This window comes from Urocitellus parryii, chromosome 6 (genome assembly GCF_045843805.1).
Source record: "Urocitellus parryii isolate mUroPar1 chromosome 6, mUroPar1.hap1, whole genome shotgun sequence".
Classification (NCBI taxonomy): domain Eukaryota; kingdom Metazoa; phylum Chordata; class Mammalia; order Rodentia; family Sciuridae; genus Urocitellus; species Urocitellus parryii.
The window spans coordinates 26,084,089-26,096,170 of record NC_135536.1 but is presented as its reverse complement, the minus strand read 5'-3'; the positions used below and the strand labels follow the sequence as shown (position 1 = coordinate 26,096,170).

At 39.3% G+C, this 12,082-nt stretch overlaps 1 protein-coding gene across 1 annotated transcript in view; it reads right to left on the bottom strand.

The window, feature by feature from the left end:
* Positions 1 to 12,082, bottom strand: part of Sptlc2 (serine palmitoyltransferase long chain base subunit 2) — a 108,088-nt gene that overhangs the window by 24,573 nt on the left and 71,433 nt on the right. The window lies entirely within an intron of this gene.

Genomic DNA, 12,082 nt, shown 5'->3' with positions numbered 1-12,082 from the left:
ACAATGCTTCCTAGATCAGTAAATTACACACTAGTCACAAGTATCCACATGGGGTGCACCATGAAGAACAGGGTGGATGGCTACAGGAAAGGGGGAAGCCAGTCCAAAGTACAGTGGAGAACATACGACTCACCTACCTTTAAGGCCATCCTTTGTTCTTTAACTTCTACATGAACCCCAGTAGTGCTGTAGATTAAAATTAAATCACCCTATTTAAAAATATCTTAAAGTATCAAATGGGACTGGAGAAGGAAGTCGGGTGGAAAAGAGAGCAGAGCAGGTAAAGGAAAAAAGAAACTGTTCTAAAAAACAAAGTATAGTGGTATTTGAATTTTCTATTGTCCCCCCCACATACTATCTCAGAAAAAGAATGATAAGGAATCTTATCTAAAAATCTTATTCAAAACAAAAACAAAAGAAATGTTAACTAAAAGGCAGAGCAGATTGCTTTTGATAACACATTCCCCTCAGGTCCCAGCTAAATGACACTGGAAAAGCTTTCTGTTACACACACTTAAGAGTCCCAAAGAAAAGGAAAATAAGTGTGTCTTCAACACTCTTTACAAACTAAGGTATTTAGTCCTAATGAAGTGTCTCATGGAGGGGATAGTTATAAGGGAGCTCCAGGAAGCAAGAGCTCTGAAAGGTAATTTTGTAGCATGGAGACAAATGAGCAGGAGCCAGGTTCACCATCTCACACACAGCCCCTATTTTGCCAGACTGGCAACAAATATCCACCTGCTCAGCTTGGACCATGTTGGGCTGACAGGTATCAAAGCAGACAAATCTGCCTTCCTGCCCCAGGGGTGCTGCTCCAAAGCAGTGCCTTGGGTTTCTATCTCTATATGAGAAGGAGAGCAGCTTTTGCTAACACCAAGGACTGCACAGCAAATTCCTCCCACAAGCAGGGTTTATCGCTCCCTCCCTAGTAGTGACTTAATCCTTTAATTCCTTTCAATGCCAAAAACTAGGATTTCCTGAGGACTGCCACAGGATGTGCAGCAAGCAGCAGGGGCCAAGGCTTAATGTTGTTGATTCAATATAATCAGAAGTTTAAAAAATGGTTGCTAATGCACAGCCAGAAACAGAGGGCATTAAACAAAAGGAAGAAAAGAGGCCAAGTACCTTTGAAAAAATAAGGAACTGAGCTTGAAAGGGTGCCGACTTACAGTCAGGACAGAAGTCTTTTTTTTTTTGGGGGGGGGTGCAGTGCCAGGGATGGAATCTGAGGCCTAAGACATGCTAGGCAAGTGCTCTACCACTGAGCCACATCCTCAGCCTGGGATAAAAAGTCTTAATTTGTCCAAAGACTATTCTACTATCCTCTGGTGGGGCTGGAACGTATCACAAGCCATTGCTGGAGAGAAACAAAGGGAGGAGGAAATATACTGTGTGCATCATGGTCAAGCATCAAGATCGACAAAGGTGAGCAAATAAAGACAATCACTGAAAAAAGCTGGGCTTGAACTTAAACAGCTTGAGAGGTAGATGGCAAGGTGGTAGGGTAGGAGTTTATAACTGATTAGTACCAACATTCAATTTAAAACAAACATTTACTGTGCATAAGACCATTTGTTGGTTATGTAATGAAGAACCTAGGATTCTCAATAGGCTATAAATATACAAGTAGGAAAAAAAGAAAAACAAAAATAATTAATTCCAAGCAGCTTTGTAACACTGACCACAGGTCTTTGGGTTCCACCTTTCTTCCCACTAACTGGTTTCTAATTTCTCTACCTTTGTCACCAGCCATTTAGGAGGTAGCACAAGGATCTTAGATGTTTAGATTTTCAAGAACAATGAAAATTAGTAAGTCAGCTTTATCACTAAGCCTTTGTTCTACAAACCAAACATTTCCCTCATTTTTCTTTTAAAAGGAGAGATAAATGGGCTGGGGATGTGGCTCAAGTGGTTAACATGCTCGCCTGGCATGCGCAGGGTGCTGGGTTTGATCCTCAGCACCACATAAAAATAAAGATGTTAGGGCTGGGGATGTGGCTCAAGCGGTAGCATGCTCACCTGGCATGCTTGCAGCCCAGGTTCGATCCTCAGCACCACATACAGACAAAGATGTTGTGTCCTCCAAAAACAAACTAAAAAATAAATATTAAAAATTCTCTCTCTCTCTTTAAAAAATAAATAAATAGAGATGTTGTGTCCACTGAAAACTAAAAAATAAATATTAAAAAAATTCTCTCTTTCAAAAAAAAAAAAAAAAGGAGAGACAATATATCTTACCTCCTGGTTTCTTTTCCTCTTCCCAATTACCACCATTCAGTAGAGTTGTTTTTGTTATTCTTTGATATAAACAAGCTTTGAAAAAAAACTAAATAAATAACCTTAGGCCTGTTAAACATCAATCTGATTTTGACTGAGGTTTTTTTAAAATGTTTTTCTAGAGCCTGTTCTACCAAGAAATCAGTGGTCTGAGTAGCGTAGCCTAGAATCCTTATGTTTTACATTTAAAAAAAAATTTTTTTTTAAGTTGTCAATAGACCTTTATTTTTATACTTATTTATATGTGGTGCTGAGGTTTGAACTGAGTCCCTCACATGTGTGAGGCAAGCGCTCTGCCACTGAGCCCCAGGCCCTGTGTTTTAATTTTTTGAGACACTGTCTTATGTTGTCAAAGCTACCTTGAACTTGCAATCCTTCCGCCTTATCATCCACAGTAGCCTACAGAGACTACTGGCATGTGCCACAGCGCCTAGAATGAATATTCTTTTTCCTAAACTCCACAGCAGTGATGCTCAACCTGGGCTTCCACTGGAAGTATCAGGAGCACTTTTAAATAACAATATGCGGAAGCACTCACCCCTAGACAGTCAAAGGTCTGCAGTGGGTCTCTGCCATTGGACACTGCTTCCAACCTTCTCATTTTGGGACAAGGTTAAGGACTACTGCACTAAAGTGCTCAGATGCAGGCGGTCCATGGACAGAGTTTGAGCGTAGGACTTAAAAGAGTTCACCTTAACGTGGTCCTTTGGAAACTCTGACAAAGACTCCTTGAATCCAACTGGAGTCAGGTTCCTCTGAGAGCTTTCTCTGTCAGACCTTGAGATTCCCTTTACAGTTTCAAGGAATACAACATGACTAAGAATCCTGCTGAGGGTGTTTGGAGGAAATCCCTGCACTTGGTATCTGACCACCCTTGATATCTTGGCACCTGGTCTGCTTCCTGCAAAAATTCTGAAGGCAAGGAGCCCCTAACCCTTGATGCTTCCCTTGGTAATTGCCCACCCACTACCCTGCATTCTGGCTATAAATTCCCACTTACCTGCGCCAGAGTCAGTAAAGCCCAATCTCTCATTGCAGTGGCGTGGCCCCCTATGCCTATCACCTGGCCCCTCTTGAATAAGAAGTGCCATGGGACTGAGTGTTTAGCTCAGAGGTAGAGGACTTGCCTAGCATGTGCAAGGCTCTAGGTTCAATTTCTGTCACTACAAAATCAGTTCTGTCCCTGGAGCCACCTCTCTTGCTCAGTTCCTCCGCTCTGCTCTATGAGTGCACTCTCACTTTTGCTTTAATAAATCTGTGCTCTGCCTGTTTTTTTAAAAAAAATCAATTCTTCTTTGGAAAGCTCTCATATCTGGCAAGCTATCAGAAGAGTAGGTATCATGGTCTTGAGAGAGGGCAGTCCCGCAGTCCATCTATCTTGCTAATTGCTTACATGCATTAAGTAATGGTAGCAATTAACCATTACTAAGTTGAAGAACACCTGGAATCAAGTCCCTTAGGCAAAATCCTAAGAATAATTCTGGAGGAAAGAGGAGGCAATTCCAATCATGTTAGGGTTTACAAAGTTAGCTTTGTTCTTTAATAAGCAACAGAGGTAAGTTCACAAATTAGAAGTGATCAGAAGAGATAGCAAGTAAAGGTATGTCTCAGCTCAGTAACTGAACATACAAAATCACATCAAAAAATCTTTAAATTGCATTATGAAATAAAACTAAGTTAGTTGACCTACTCAATTCTTTTTTTTTTAATCATTTTTTAGTTGTAGTTGGCTCAAGTGGTAGCACACTCACCTAGCATGCATGGGGCGCTGGGTTCGATTCTCAGCACCACATAAAATAAAATAAAGTTTTATGTCCACCTAAAACTATTTTATTTACTTATTTTTATGTAGTGCCTGGGCATCCCACATGCTAGGTGAGCTCTCTACTGAGCCACAACCTCAACCCTCACCTACTTAATTCTTTAAAAAAAAAAAAAAAAAAAAAAAGGACTCAATACTTTAATCAAGAGTTTAGATTCCTCAGGTCATCTTACCATATTACCAAAAAAGGAAGGACATACAGTTTAAGGCTCCTTTCTTCCCCCAGAAGAATGAACTCAAACTCTTTACTTATGTTTTGTACTAACAAGATTCTACTTAATGGCCAAGTCTACATTTGTTCAAAGGTTACCTTCCAGCCTGCTGCCTGTGGGCATCTTAATAGCCAGTCTCAAACTAACTGAAACAAGACACAAAAGGAGTTTCTTATTGCAAGAAACTTTTATTAACATTTGGATTTGGAAGAAAGAGATGAGAGTGGAAGGAGAAACAGACCATGGTAAAAAGCTCTTGAGGGTTCAGAATAGATTTCTGAACAGAGAGGGAGGTGAAAGGGGTTACTGATCCATGGAGAGGGAACAGGTAGGCAGATGCCCAAAAGGCCTCTCATTTGTCAGGCTGATTACTCACAAGGAAACATAGCTGTTCTTTGGAAAATTAGCAGACCAGAAACCAGAGAGTTAGAAATAGATTATAAAATAGTCTGTTTTAATAAAGTATTAAATAAACATTAATTATACTTCACAAGTATAAGCAGCTAATGTTAGGAAAGCCACATTTAATTTGAAGACAAGATATTAAGAAAACTTGTCCCATATGTGGGTTCAAATTTCTCCACCTGTAAAAAGTGGTCCTACAGTTTCTGATTTCAAAAGCTTATTAAGTCGTTGGTTAAAAAGGCCTTTTGTGCTAGAAAATGAAGAAATTAATTTATAAAAGGGATTTTTTTCTTTAAATTTTTACATAATTTACTACCATGATAGAAGCCATAGAAAAATTTTACTTTCATAGAAAGTTTTTTTTTTTTTTTTTTTTTTTTTGTAGTGCTAGGGATTGAAGCCAGGGCCTTGTGCATGCTAGGCAAGCACTCTACCAACTGCGCTATATTATATCCCCAGCTCTGTAAAGTTTGGTAAAGAATGTAAGATCTGAGGGGCTGGGGATGTGGCTCAAATGGTAGCACGCTCACCTAGCACGCATGGGGCACTGGGTTCGATTCTCAGCACCACATAAAAAATAAAGATATTATGTACACCTAGAACTAAAAAACAAATATTAAAAAAAGAATGTAAGATCTGAATTGCTTCCAATAATTAGATGGCTTTAAGTAAGTTTAAGGTTTAACGGGGTGGAGAAGGAAGAGGTTGTCAGGGGAAAAGGAAGGAGGAACTTGAGAAAAGAGGAAGGTGAACAAAGGAAGAGGTTTTTTTCTTTTCTTTTCTTTTTTAAAGAGAGAGTGATACAGAGAGAGAGAGAGAGAATTTTTTAATATTTATTTTTTAGTTATCGGCGAACACAACATCTTGGTTTGTATATGGTGCTGAGGATTGAACCCGGGCCGCACGCATGCCAAGCAAGCGCGCTACCGCTTGAGCCACATCCCCAGCCCCGGAAGAGGTTTTTTTCTGAGACTAGTTCTTCCAGGGAACTTTACCCTACCCCTAGAATGGAAGGTTTTTCAAAGGCCAGGGTCATGTAGTGTTCAACTCTGCACCCCTCACATAGCACCCCTACTACCAGGCACAGAACTTGATAAATGTGGAAACAAAGCTTTAACAGCAGGGTTCTAAGCAGTGAGCTACCAAGTCAGGTCAGGCCTGACTCTCCCCATCAGATACAGGACTCAACTGAACTGGGGTAAGAATAAAACTGCTCACCAGGAAACTTAGTTTTTATTTGTATAAATTTCTAATAATAAGATAAATTACTTTAAAGCAGGAAAATAAAGTAAAAAAAAAATTTAGAAGACAAATAAATTGTTCCTGGGCTCAAAAGGCATGGTGTTTGGAACAAGGATTAAAAGCTGTCACCCCCAGAAGAAGCAAGGGCAAGACGTTGTTTTTCCAACAGTTCTGCCGGGGCATGGGAATTGTGAGATGCTTCTTTGTAAAATGTGCCTCAGTTCTCCTAATTTAGTTTTTGACAGTTCTACCTCATTAACAACTCTATTACTGTAATTAGTTCAAATGGGACAAATGAATTTTAACTAAACCTCAATCTTCCTAAGGTATTCATTTTTTCTTTTTCTTCTGCACCAACAACCATCAGAATGGGCCCAGCTCCTTCAAAACTAAGAAGTGAGCCAGGAGTGGTGGTTCATGCCTTTCATCACAGCTACTCTGTAATTTCAGTTATTCTGAGGCTGAACCAGGAGTACTGCAAACTCAAGGCCAGCCTAGGCAACTCAGCAAGACCCTGCCTCAAAATAAAATAAAAAGGGCTAGGGATCAAGCTCAGTAGTAGAGTTATGATCTACGTATATGAAGCCCTGGGTTCAATTCCTAGTGCTGCCCGCCCCCCACCCCACCCCCCAAAAAAAACCCTCAAACACTAAGAAGTAAGAAAAGCTCAGTATTCTATGTGGAAAGTGATTTGTCATCATTTTAAATTTATCTATGTACCTGTCTAGTTTATGCTATTCCATGATTTGGCCATTCTGGCTCAAGATTAGACTATGCAGCAATGTTACAATAAAGCACCTTAAAAGCCCACCCATATTTGAATATTTGTAGATCATGTGTGCACTCAATTAACAAATTTATTGAAAGGATATTAAATGTCAGACACTAAGCCAGGTGTTATTCATATTATTATTAACTATACCTTTAGTAAGAAATAAAATTCATCAAAGTACAGCTCTGGAAAAATGAAAGAAAAAAAAACAAAAAACAAAATTTTGGTGGACTTGGTCATTTTGCCTTGATCATAGATTTTGAAGCCAAATTTTCATTGCTGGATGTGTATCAGTGTTAATGTGAAGTAAAAAATTCCAAGTGTCCAGAGGAACTTGTTGGAATGTCCCATGCCTAGCTTTTTCTACTCACAAGCCTGTTCTAACTCAACAATGCCATTTAAGGCACAATTTCCATTCACTCCTAGGTCCCACGCTGCTCCACATCCACTGGCCAAAGGCCATATGTCCCTCTCTTCCTTGGGGAAAGGAAAGGAAGCAGGAAAGGGCGGGAGGAAGGAGAATGCCTGCAAAGCAGGATGGAAATGGATCTCATCTTCCCTTGCCTGCTGTGACTTTGCTGAAAGTGCTACCCCCTCCCCCAAAGCAGCACATCTTCTCACAGGAAAGTCGGAAACATTTGTTAATACCAACCACATACCATTCATGCATGTATTTAAGCCTTACTTAACATTATTTTAAGCAGGCTTTATTTCCACTTAAGTTTTTTTTAAATATTTTTTTAGTTATACATGGACACAATACCTTTATTTGGTTTATTTATTTTTATGTGGTGCTGAGGATCGAACCCAGTGCCTCACATGTGCAAGGCAAGTTCTCTGTCACCGAGCCACAGCCCCAACCCTCCACTTAAGTGTTTAATATACTCTCTGCAGTCTAACAACAACAAAAAAAGTTTTGATCATAAATGTAATATATTTACGTAGCAAAGTTTTAATAGCATAGAATATTACTAAATAATAATAAACATTTCTTTTTTTTTTAAAGAGAAAGAGAATTTTTAATATTTATTTTTTAGTTTTCAGCGGACACAACATCTTTGTATGTGTTGCTGAGGATCGAACCCGGGCCGCACGTATAATAGGCAAGCGCCCTACCGCTTGAGCCACATCCCCAGCCCCAATAATAAACATTTGTCCCTGAACACTAGCCACCTCCATCCCACTCCCAGGAAGTCTATGTCTGGCTTTTCTGGTAGTTGGCACCTGTGTTGAAAAGACCTCTGCTTCCTATGTCATCAATCCTAGATGATATCTGAGGCCTCCATACTTCTCCACATTCCACCTTTCCTCCATGAATCACCATCATTTTTGTAATATTACTATTTTTAATTCTTCTGGTGGCTAGTTACCTTTGTAAATTTAGAAAGTTTTTCTTAAACCTCGAAATTTGTTCATAAACTTAAGACAGTACCTATTGGTGCTTCACTAACTCTGGTAACATACTGGTAATGGGTGGGGAAACTTGAAATGTATAGAAGCTAGTGGAAAGAATTTAGAAGTCTCTAAAGATGTCTACCAAAATCACTGCAAGGTACATACACTCTAAAGAATCTCACAAAGAAGACACGTACAAAGATCACTGTTGCAGTATTATGTAACATTTAAAAATAGCTCTAATAGGGGCTGGGACTGGGGCTGGGGTTCAGCTGTAGTGCACTTGCCTGGCATGTGTGAGGCACTGGGTTCGATCCTCAACACCACATTAAAATAAATAAATAAATAAAATAAAGGTATTGTGTCCATCTACAACTAAAAAAAAAATTTTTAAAAAGTATTAAAAATGCTACTCACACCCTTTTATCCCTCCCCTCTCCCAAAACTGAATACACTTGTGTGTCTTCATCAGTGATACTGCACAGTAAGGACTCCACTACATTTCCCACTTACGCATTCACCTGTCTCTCCATTTCCCTCTCACGCAGAGATGTCTTTAGGTACGTGGGCTTACCTACTTTCTTCATAGCTTTTATACACATCATGGGAAATTTTTTGTCATAATGTGGGAAGATGACCAGGATAAAGCACAACATAGTCAAACAACTCTAGCAGACAGAAGACACGCCCCCCCTCCCCCTCAGGAAAAGAGCCTCATGAGTAATACACATCCTGCAGCAGCTTCCCCAGACTCACGCTCAGCACTTTGGATAGCCTGCCAAGGGAGACTTATGACACGGGGTTTTCATTCATACACTTAAATCTCATAAACATTTCTGTGACTTATTACAGCAAGTAGTCCTCCAGAATGGGGAACATGTACTCCATATGCTATTTATGGGCAAACACACTCCCTAAAGTATGAAAGCACTGAGGGAGACAACTGCAGGACAGCGACTGTCTTCTAGGGAGTGAGTGGGAGACACAGGATCAGGAAAAGATAGCTGAAAAGTTTCATATATCTTTTGATTTCTTTTTAAAAGGTGAGGTAAGGGTCTGGGGCTGTGGCTCAGTGGTAGAGTGCTCACCTAGCATGCGTGAGGCATTGGGTTCGATCCTCAGCATGATATAAAAATAAAATAAAGATACTGTGTTCACCTAAAACAAAAAAATAAATAAATATTTTTTTAAAAAAGGTGAGATAAAAGGTGAAATGCTATCATTATTAAAATACCAGCACAGGGCACGTTATTTCCTGTAGAGTTTCATGAAATTTGAAGGACCAATGAAATTCTTAACCCATCTGAAACAGGCACAAGTCTACCAATATTGAGCAGATCACAGGAACTATTCAAGAATTTGAATCTGATACTACACAGACAAGGGAACTAGCGTGTGGTGTGCCTGTGGTTTTAGCCCTGTAAACCTCGTATCCTGACAAGACTGCCTTCCATGAGAATCTCCACCCCTGCCTCTGACTTCCTGATCCCAACCTTGACCACTCTTTACCTCACATAGATCTGCTCTGGCCACAGTGGCCACCTTGCTACTCCTTGAACACAGAGTTGCCTCCATCTCAGGGAACTTCTGCCCCTGGGTTTTCATGTCTAAATCCTCACCTTCTTCAAATCCTTGCTAAAATCCACAACCACTACCCTCTTTAAAATGACAAAGTGAGTCCCCAGTCTCTTAACCCCTGCTTCCCTGCTTATCTACCTGTCAGTTCTTACCACTTTCTAGCATTATGTAATTCACACACCTCCAGCCACAAAAGAAAACCCAGAAATTTGGACATGTTTTATCCTTTGATGAATACAGGTGCCTGGATAGCACCTAGCACAATGCAAGCACTTAAATATCTTAATTAATAAAGCTTCAATCATTCTGTACTACAGTGTTCTCTGGTACTCACACAACTACCAATCATTCTTTGCACCCACAATACTGCTCAAGTATACGCTTTAATTCAAATAGTCTGAGTGTATTCCCATTTCTGTGAATTCTATTCAGAGTCTAACATGCAGTAAGAAACTTGATGTTTTTAGAATTAATGAATTCAACATCTTGAACATAAGGGATGCAGGACATTTCTATTACAAAAAGAATCACCCTCAGGTAACCAACTGCAGGTCTCTCTTTAGAAAGATCACCTTAAGGCACAATCAGAAGACTACTGTCCGGGTTCAGAGCTTTTTTCCTACAAGGACAATAAAAAGATGCACTCAAAATGTCATAAAAATAAATATCATCTTAACACATACACAGATAAAAGAAGTCAGGTCAAATTTAATTAAGATCCAATAGCAGGCTATGGAGAAAAGGTATTTATCTCTACTTTTTAATTTTTATTGACCTCTGTTTTGACAGAGAAACAATGTCGCCAATAGAAGTTTATCATGCTAATTAAACATTTCAGGGAATAAATTTTAAAATAAATTATTTAAAAGTTGGTAGTGGGGCTGGGGTTATAGCTCAGTGGCAGAGCACTTGCCTAGCACATGTGAGGCATTGGGTTTGATCCTCAGTACCACATAAAAATAAATAAATATATAAAATAAAGGTGGTGGGGGAAGCTGATAGGAAAAGTTTTTAAAATGGCCACAAATTATTTGACATGCCTCAAGTTGGGGAAGTGCAGGTTACCCCATGCCCTTCATTCTGTCCTGACCTTAGTCATGAATGAGCTTGTTTAACAACTAATCAGATGAGTTTCAGCCAGGTTCTTTGGAATGCCTGCTCTCTAAAGTGTCCTTTCACAAACTGGTACCTAGTCATGTCATGGAAAGGAATCATAAAGGTACTCCGGTCACATCATGGCTAAGCCTGTCTTAGCCTAGGTCAGTCTAGCCCAGGTGTCCTGTGAAGAAGCGGCCAGATGATCCCAGTCACAAGTCATCTAAGTCTTCCAGTATTTGAGTCTTCCAAGCTAGTCCCAGACACTCCGCAGCAAAGACAAGCCGTCCCTGCTGTGCCCTGACCAAATTCCTGACCCACAGAATCTGAGCATAAATAACTGGTTGTTGTGTTGCACCACTAAGCTTTGGGGTGGCTGGAGAGAAAGAACTGGAAACAAGTGCTGCCCCAAGTCTTTATCTAATCACCATACTTTATTTTTTCATGAGATGTCATTGGTTAGTACACACAAGTCATTTATCCAGAAGTAGTATGGCACAAGATTCATGCTCTAGCAAAGGACAAAGCACTGACTCAATATTAACTTTGAAAGATGTCAGTCCTTTCCTAACCACCCAAGTCTGTGCCCTATACCAATAAGATGTACATACCTCTCACTCAAGAAATGCTAATGTGTCTCTCTGTCTCCTTCTCACTCTCTTCTCTCTCAGAGCAAAGCATTCTCTTTTCAATATACCACATCAGAAAGAGGAAAGTAAATTGTGGCTATTGGTACTCATGAGGCCCTAATGCTAAGTGTGCAATATTTCTGAAATATTTTCTTCTTGAAGAAACAAATTCATAAAATTAAAAATGATCACAATTTACTATTTCCAAAAATCTTTCCCTAGAAACAAGGGTCTATAACTGATAGAAAAAATATTAAGGCAAAATTTTGATTTCAGAAAACAACTTTAATCAAAATCAGATGGACCCCTTTGTTCTTGTTTTTAAGCACAAATTTAATCAATCTTAAAGTATTATATAGCTATAGAGTGAAGAGCTCAAGGCTAATAATAAAAAAAATCTTTTATTAAGTCATTCTTGTAAAAGCAAAAAAAGTAAAAAGTAAAATTAAATGTATGCCTTACACTGGCAATAGAAATACTTTTTAAAGTAAAAACAACAAAAACTCAATTTTATTATAACTAGTTTGTAGTCAATACTGCCCTCTGGTGACACAAAATAAAAGTCAAATGTCAGAAAGTGAATGTAATACTTAATTTCAGTGTTCAAGTCAAGGCATCTAGTCTGGACTACAAATTCCACCAAAGACAAAATAAA